This window comes from Triticum dicoccoides, chromosome 2B, assembly GCF_002162155.2.
Source record: "Triticum dicoccoides isolate Atlit2015 ecotype Zavitan chromosome 2B, WEW_v2.0, whole genome shotgun sequence".
NCBI classification, from domain to species: domain Eukaryota; kingdom Viridiplantae; phylum Streptophyta; class Magnoliopsida; order Poales; family Poaceae; genus Triticum; species Triticum dicoccoides.
In genome coordinates this window covers 535,888,308-535,896,813 of record NC_041383.1, presented here as the reverse complement: position 1 = coordinate 535,896,813, position 8,506 = coordinate 535,888,308, and positions in this window count along the sequence as shown.

Here is an 8,506-nt window from a genome sequence, read left to right as displayed (position 1 = left end):
ACTTTCAATTGGTATCAGAGCAAGGTACTCCCTTGTTCTGTGTGATTCGGTTTAACCACCTGGAGTTTCAGCTATGTCGACTGCAGGATTGAGGAACATATCTTGTCCCACCTTTGACGGTCATGAGTATCCCTGATGGAAGGCCATGATGAAGAAGCGACTCATGTCCATGGATTGCGAACTGTGGACCGTCACTGAGATTGGACTCACTGATCTATGCAAGATGGCAGAGGCTAATGACATTCGCAAGTACACTCTACTGAATCTTACAGCGATGGATGTCATTTGCTCTCATTTGTCCCAAAATCAGTTCAGGAATGTTATGCACCCCAATCACACGAAGCTAATCTGGGACCGGCTTTCTGAGGTATATGAAGGTCATCGCACTCGTCATGATCCGTGGTTTGAGGACTACAAGGAGTCTCTTAAGGAGATGACCTTTGCACCTGAATCATCATCATCCTCATCGTGCCACATGGCAAGGGGTGATAAGGTAACTGAATGCTATCTCTCTGAATCTAGCGATGATGAATCAGGTGATGAATTTGGCCCCAGCTATGACAAGCTTGCTTCCCTTGCCACTAAACAACAAAGAATCTTGGAAAAGGTTCAAGACATGTTTAGTAAGAGCGATGATATGTTGGGTGAAGAAATGGATCAGTCAAAAGCTTTGGCTGATAGTCTTCAGAGACTTCATGCTAAGTTTGACGCCCTTCAAGATCAACATAATGCTCTCTTGTCTGATCATGAGAAGCTTTCTTCTGAATGTCTTCAAAGAAAGCTAGACCTTGAAAAGATAAGAGTGGATTATGAAGATCTTCAGAAGGAGCGAGATTCATTACTTGCTCAACAAATCAGCGTTACTCAGGATGGATTTGAACCACCATGTCTAAAATGCATTGAGCGTGATAACGCTACATCTGTTGCTGAATGTTCCACTGCTGCTGCTGTTTCATTGTCTTCAACTACTGATGTGGTTACTAACCCCTCTACGGAGGATACCACTACTATTGCTGATGAAATGCTAGGTTGAAGACATTGCTTGAAACAGGGATGTACAAAAGTTTGAAGGGACATCAGACACTCTGCGATGTCCTCAAAAAGTAGATTCTGAACCGAAACCCTAGGAAAGAGGGTGTTGGGTTCGAGAGGAAAATGAATGCTGATGGTTCCTACTGGAAGCCTGAGCAGTATCCCAAAACCACTTGGGTTGCTGCAAAGGAACCTTCAGTGGATCCATCCACTTTATCTGGATTTACCTGTGCTAATCCTATTATCATTGATGAATCCTTTGATGCAAACTATAAACTGTTCAAAAATCAGAATGGTGAAGTGTTTGCCAGGTATATTGGTACTAACTGTAGGAATGGACCTCCTATGAAGAAGATCCTGGTTCCCAAAAGCTGCCTTGAGAATCTTCCAGTGAATGTCATCATGACACCACCAGGGAAGAAGACAAACCCCAGACCAAAGGCATCATATGGTCCAACGGCTTCATACGAACACAGGACTCACTTGAGTCACCCTAACGCCAATGTTTTGCAGGGAAATCATACTCAGACTCATGAATATGAGCATGTGTCTTCAAACCGCTATGTTCATAGAACTAAGAACTTTTCTGCTTATTCACATGAGTATCATTCATCTCCTGCAAGGCTATTTGCTAGGGCTTCAAAGCCGAAATTCTCAGATGCTGCACTTAGACTCATTGCTTCTAAGCCACCCCTGAAAATGTGGGTGGTGAAGAAGAATTAACTCTCTTTTGCAGAATACGGTCTCCAGCCAGCAATCAATGGCGTCCGATACTATTGCTGGGGACCTCAAACTAATTTAGGACGCACGCTAAAATGTCATTCTATATACTTCAGATCTAAATCTCTTATCAGTCATACTATGTCCTAACTTTGATATATGTTGTGACTGTCCCTATATGTGTCAAATGCTTATGCTTCACAACACTCTTGTGAAGCCTATCCTCCTAACTGCACTATAGGGTACATCACCAAAAGCTTTAGAATGGATTATGGACAGTGGATGCACAAATCATATGACTGGTGATCGAAGTCTTCTCATGGACTCAACCTTACGTCCATCTGACAAGAGTCACATTACATTTGCTGACACTGGTAAAAGCAAAGTATTGGGTCTAGGTAGAGTTACAATCTCAAAGGATCAACACATGGATAAAGTGATGCTTGTTGAATCCCTTGGTTTCAACTTAATGTCTGTCTCAATGCTTTGTGACTTGAACATGATTGTGATATTTGGCAAATATCGTTGCCTTGTACTAATGGAATCTGACAAATCTCTAGTCTTTGAAGGGTATCGAAAAGATGATCTATACATGGTAGATTTCTCAGCAGGTCCACAGCTTGCCGTATGTCTTCTCACAAAAGCTTCAGAATGCTGGTTCTGGCATCGAAGGCTAGGGCATGCTGGCATGAGGAATTTGCACTCACTTGTCAAGAAGAAGCATGTCATTGGCATCGAAGATGTCAAGTTCAAGAAGGATCATCTGTGTGGTGCCTGTGAAGCTGGAAAGATGACAAGGGCAAAGCACCCCTCGAAGACAATCATGACAACATCTCAACCCTTTGAGCTGTTACACATGGACTTATTTGGACCTACTCACTACTCCACCCTCACAACAACTGTCTGTCTCTATGGCTTCGTCATTGTTGATGACTACTTAAGATACACATGGGTTCATATAATTCTTTACAAGACTGAAGTGCAAGATGTCTTCAGGCGCTTCGCAAATCGAGCAATGAACAATTATGGCGTGAAGATCAAGCACATCAGAAGTGACAATGGCACTGAATTCAGGAACACTGGACTTGATCAGTATCTGGATACAATGGGAATCACTCATGAATTCTCTGCTCCATACACACCTCAGCAAAATGGCATCGTTGAGCGCAAAAACAGAACCCTCATTGAGATGGCTCGAACAATGCTAGATGAGTACAAGACACCAAGAAAGTTCTGGCCTGAAGCTATTGATACTACATGTCACATCATCAACCATGTATACATCCATAAGCTTCTAAACAAAACATCTTATGAGCTCCTCACTGGCAAGAAGCCAAACGTCAGTTACTTCAGAGTATTTGGAGCTAGATGTTGGATCAAGGATCCCCATCACAAGTCAAAATTTGCACCTAAGGCCCACGAAGGCTTCATGCTTGGTTATGGAAAGGATTCACACTCCTACAGAGTCTTCAACCTTTATCTCTACAAAATCGTTGAATCTGTGGATGTGAAATTTGATGAAACCAATGGTTCACAGAGAGAGATTCTGCCAAGTACACTAGATGAAGCTCCTTCAAACGAGTCTATCAAGCTGATGGGAACTGGTGAAATCATGCCCTCTGAAGCACAGCCTGAAGAGGAACTTATCATCTCTGCACCAAATCAACCTGAAGACAATGCTCAGACCGAAGACAATCCTCCCAATGATGACAATGATCAGCCAGAGCAAAATCCTCGTCCTGTTCATCCTCGTGTTGCAAATGAAGTTCAAATAGAGAAGATAATTGACAGCATCAATGCACCTGGTCCGCTCACTCGATCAAGAGCAACACAGCTAGCAAACTTCTGTGGGTACTTTTCATTTGTGTCAATATCAGAACCCAAGAAAGTTGCTGAAGCTTTTATGGAACCTGAATGGATTCAAGCCATGCAAGCAGAACTTCAACAGTTCAAACTGAATAATGCCTGGGAACTCGTCAAGCGACCTGACCCTCGCAAGCATAACATTATTGGAACAAAGTGGATATATCGAAACAAGCAAGATGAGCATGGTCAAGTCGTCAAAAACAAAGCACGTCTTGTGGCTCAAGGATATACTCAAGTTGAAGGAATTGACTTCGATGAAACATTTGCTCCCGTTGCTAGACTTGAAGCTATTCGCATACTGCTAGCCTACGCTAATCATCACAACATCTTGCTATATCAAATGGATGTAAAGAGTGCATTTCTCAATGGCAAGATTGAAGAAGAAGTATATGTTGCACAACCACCTGGCTTTGAAGATCCAAAACATCCTGATATGGTGTACAAGCTAAACAAAGCACTGTATGGCCTCAAACAAGCTCCTCGTGCCTGGTATGATACAATCAAAGACTTCCTGAAGAGCAAAGGCTTCAAACCTGGATCCCTCAATCCCACACTCTTCGCGAAGACATATGATGGTGAACTGTTTGTGTGCCAAATATATGTGGATGACATAATCTTCGGCTGCACCAACCAGAAGTACAGTGATGAGTTTGGGTACATGATGCAAGAGCAATATCAAATGTCCATGATGGGTGAGCTGAAGTTCTTCCTTGGTCTTCAAATTCGTCAGCAACGAAATGGCATCTTCATATCTCAAGAAAAATACCTCAAAGATTGTCTGAAGAAGTTTGGAATGGAAGACTGCAAAGGCTACACGACGCCAATGCCAGCCAAACACCATCTTTGTCCCGACGACAATGGTAAAGAGTTCGATCAAAAGGTATACCGCTCCATGATTGGTTCTTTGCTTTATTTATGTGCATCTAGGCCAAATATTATGCTTAGTGTTTGCATGTGTGCTCGATTCCAAGCGGCACCAAAGGAATCGCATCACTTAGCTGTGAAGCAAATTCTTCGATATTTGGCTTACACCCCAACACTCGGATTATGGTATCCCAAGGGCTCAAAATTTGATTTGGTTGGATTCTCGGATGCTGATTATGCTGGTGACAAGGTGGATCGCAAGTCTACATCAGGCACATGTCATTTTCTTGGTCGATCACTTGTCTGTTGGTCTTCAAAGAAGCAGAACTGTGTATCACTCTCAACTGCTGAATCTGAATACATTGCTGCTGGATCCTGTTGTGCTCAGCTTCTATGGATGAAGCAAACTCTCAAGGATTATGGCATCAACCTGAAACAAGTACCTCTCTTCTGCGACAATTAAAGTGCCATCAAGATAGCCAACAATCCATTCCAGCACTCGAAGACAAAGCACATTGAAATACGTCATCACTTTCTCAGAGATCATGTTATGAAGAAAGATATAGATATCATGCACGTCAACACTGAAGAGCAACTGGCAGATATCTTCACAAAGCCCTTGGATGAGAAAAGGTTTTGCAAGTTATGGTGTGAGCTAAATATCTTGGAATCCTCGAATGTCCTGTGATCAGGCACACATCCTAACACTTATGCATGTTGATGACTTAGATGTGCAACACACAAAGTAATGTATATCTTCAATCAATGAAGATTTACACTCTGAGTGTGAATACATTAACATGGAATTTGACTTCGGAGCGCCACGATAATTGTGCGTCGTGTCTGGGTCTAATACTTCCTATACGGTGGGTAACGCCACCACCAACTTTCTCTGTTTGAAGTGTTTCACTCATGGCGTTATATTGCAATGACTTCGCATTTGGTTTGTCTTCAGTTTCAATTTATCTTCATGATCTTCTACACTATGATGATTTGATTGCTTTCTGATATATATACACTAGTGTTCTGTCCTCTACAGCATTCACTTATAGCTATGTCTTCAAGATTGGATCTTTTGAACTAAGTGAATGTGATCGGACCCTAACCTCTCTATGCTTCCTATCTCAAACTCTATCTGTCCAAATCATATGCATTCTATTGAAACTGTCGAATGTCTTCTTTGCGTCCTAGTCAGCAGAAGGCAAAGAGACAAACATTAAATCTGTTTTATATGACTTATCTTTATTGTTGAAATCTGGAGAAGCCGGAACAACTCTCCGACATGCCTGGCGGGCGTGGGAACGTGGGACAATTCTAAGTATGTTGCATGCTTGCCACGTACCCCTCAAATGTGAACCGCCAGGGGCACCTGCATAATTGCGCCGTGCCGCTCACCTACTTATAAATACTTGTCCCCTGAGGTAAAGAAATCCTTCTTCCACCTCTCCACCTCGTCAAAACCCTAGCACCACCGCTAGCTCGCGACGACGCCAGCGACGAAGCGCTTAGCTGCCGCGACTTCTCTGACGCCGTCCTCACGCCGGCCGCAGACATCGTCCTCTCCGCCGTCGCCGTAGGTGTCCTCCATCGCCAAGTTAGGGCACGGTGGGCTGAACTGCTCGGTCTCCTATTCTTCCCATCTAGCAGTTCTTCATGCGGTAATTATAACTCTATTTTTACCACCTTTTTGATCTTCAAGATTCATCCTGTTTACCAAAAGTAGTTTCTGCCTATTCAATGTTAAATCTATTCTGTCTGCATATCATACTGCCGAGTCAATTCACTTAGATTTCCTGTCTAGTTTGATTCCTCACTTGTACTTATTCACAAATTGGTACAAATCTGGAACCAACTCACCTATATAAGTGAATGTCTTCGCATCATGAGGTCAATGTCTTCAAACTGATTTATCTTCAAAATCTTCTGAGAATGCATATGAACTCTTCCCCTTCCCTCGCATCTCTAATGCTGTCACAGGTACATGTCCGTGGGAGAATCCCTTGGTTCTCATAGTCTGCATTCGTTTGCAGAATACTTACAGCATCATATCAATTCTCCTGAAGCCAGTTCCTGCTTGATCAGCAAGCATAAGTCTCTGAAGCCTCTGAACATATTGAAGCCATTCAGCTTGAAGTTCATGGCTGTAGAAAAATCGACAAGGAAGGGTGGCAGACAACGCAGAGAAGGAACATCCAAAGATCTGCCTGATGACTTAGCAGAACTATACAAGACAGATCCTGAAGAGTCATATCATCAGCACAAGACTCGAATCCAATGGATTCGACGCTATTGGGCGGAGGAATGGTTCAAGTACAAGTTTGTGACCAAGGAATATGCAGAGAAGAATGCTATCAAAAGTCCTTGGGGCGATATTCTCTATCGAGGCCTTCAACCCAAGAACAGAGCTGAAGCTATTGATCAAGGCTTCTATCCTTGCATGGTCCGTGGACCTCAGCCTGAGAATGCCGATCCCACATCATTACTCTGGTGTCGTGATGATGCTCTCTTCAAGCGCAACTTCCAGCATGCAAAGGCTTCGGCCAAGGAAAACAAGAAGTCATTGGGATTAGACTTCAACCCTGGTCCCTCTGCTCCTCGTGCTGACGGCTCTCGTGATGCAGAACCCAATGTCATCGGTCCCTTCTCCAACCTTGTCGGCCTCAGCACTTACATCTTGGTCCAAGGTGCCAGAGTAGATCATTCTGATAATGATGCTAACACTGATCAAGCCCCAGCTCCTCCTCCGAAGCCGCGGAAGCAAAGGAAGCTCAAGGCTTCTAAATCAGCACCTCTAAAAGCTTTACGTGCGAAGCCTCTGGCCACTGCACCTCCTGAAGCCAGTGTGCAGTCTGAAGATCAATCCCGTATCTCCAAGAAGACGGAGAAGAAAAAGCAACTTGTCAGGCATACTGATCAAGCCTTGACTCATGCCGCCATTCTGCGTGAAGATCCCATTGATCTGTCCAGTGATGAAGATCTTGCTGATGATGCCCTTGAGCAATTGATCAAAAGCAAGGAAGAAGCAGAAATCTTCAACAACTTGCCTCTCTTCGATGTGGCAATCATCCATAACTTCATTGATGAGTGGTTTGATACACCAAACCTCAGCTTTGACGATCTGCAGCTTCCCATTGGCCTCAGCGTCTCTTTCAATGGCGCCATTGCTTCCGAGCTAGCTCTTGCTCAGCGCATCGTTGAGCTAAAGAACAAAATTGATTATGAGAAGGCTCAATTCAAGAAGCATGTTGCGAAGCTCAGTGTGCAAGATGTCAAAAACTTCAAGGTCATGCTGCATGAGCTCAAAGAAGCTTTTCTGAAGAAGCGCCGGGAAGCTCAAGGCTCTCGTGAGCGCATGAAGAGTTTGGCTGATAAGTGTGTGCTTGCCTACAATGAGGCTGAGAAGCGCAAGTCACTTGGCCGTCCTGGCATTGACCCCAGGATGGCTGCAAAGAAAAATAAGAAGCTCCCTGCTGACCAGCCTGCGCCTTCAAGCCAAGAAGCCCCTCGCATTATCTTCCCAAGCAGCATGACTGGCTCGAAGCCAAAGGTCACAACAACCGCTTCAGAACAGAAGAAGACAAGGGCTGCAGAGGCTGAAGCCAGAAAGAGGAAGAATACCGAAGCCTCTGATGATGCTCCCTCCAAGAAGAAGTGCAAGACCAACAAAAATCGGGCTGCTCCCACAGAGCCCCTCGTTGTTGAACCCATCTCAGTGGTTCGCCCTGCGTCTGAACATCAAGAAAGACAGATGATAGTTCATGAGCCTGCTCTCACAAAGGCTCATGAAGCTGAAGATATTCCAGCATCTGAACCCACCGCTGCAGAAGACATTGGTCACCATGACAATATTGAAGATGATGAAGTTCTTCCTCAGATCGAACATGACATGGTATCATCGCCTGTTCATACGAACAGCAAACTCATCAGCATTGGTCGTCCACTGACGCCAATTGCATAGGATGCATCGTGGGCTGATCACCCACAACTACAAGACTCCCCCAGTACTCCCCAACAACAACAACAA